This window comes from Phalaenopsis equestris, unplaced genomic scaffold (assembly GCF_001263595.1).
Source record: "Phalaenopsis equestris unplaced genomic scaffold, ASM126359v1 Scaffold000004, whole genome shotgun sequence".
Lineage (NCBI taxonomy): Eukaryota > Viridiplantae > Streptophyta > Magnoliopsida > Asparagales > Orchidaceae > Phalaenopsis > Phalaenopsis equestris.
In genome coordinates, this window is record NW_018164446.1 from 615,821 (window position 1) to 616,262 (window position 442).

Genomic DNA, 442 nt, shown 5'->3' on the forward strand with positions numbered 1-442 from the left:
TTGAAGTAGTGGACACTTGCTTCTCATTTGTCTTCTACATTCAGATGTTGAATTTTGTGCAGTTAGAAAATAAATTAAAAATATTTGTTGTAAAGTTATAGTTTAGAAATTTATAATTATAATTTAGAAATATATAATTAGACACAACCACTATGTGGACGTCAATTTAAACATTTCCTTAAGATCATGAATCCCACATGGCCCTTGAATTCTAGCTTTAAATTCACTGAACTAACACTTTCTGTGCAAATCTTTGTTTTAAGGATCAACTTATGAGACAAATCTTAGCTCAATCAATTTCTCAAGAAAAAAGCTAGAACTTTTTTTCTTTTTTGGTTGCAGGGTGAGTACTGGAAGCTTGCATATTATGATTATTTACTGTATCTCAAACCAATATACTATACATTCGAGCACAATAACCAGAACGGTTAAAAGTTAGGCT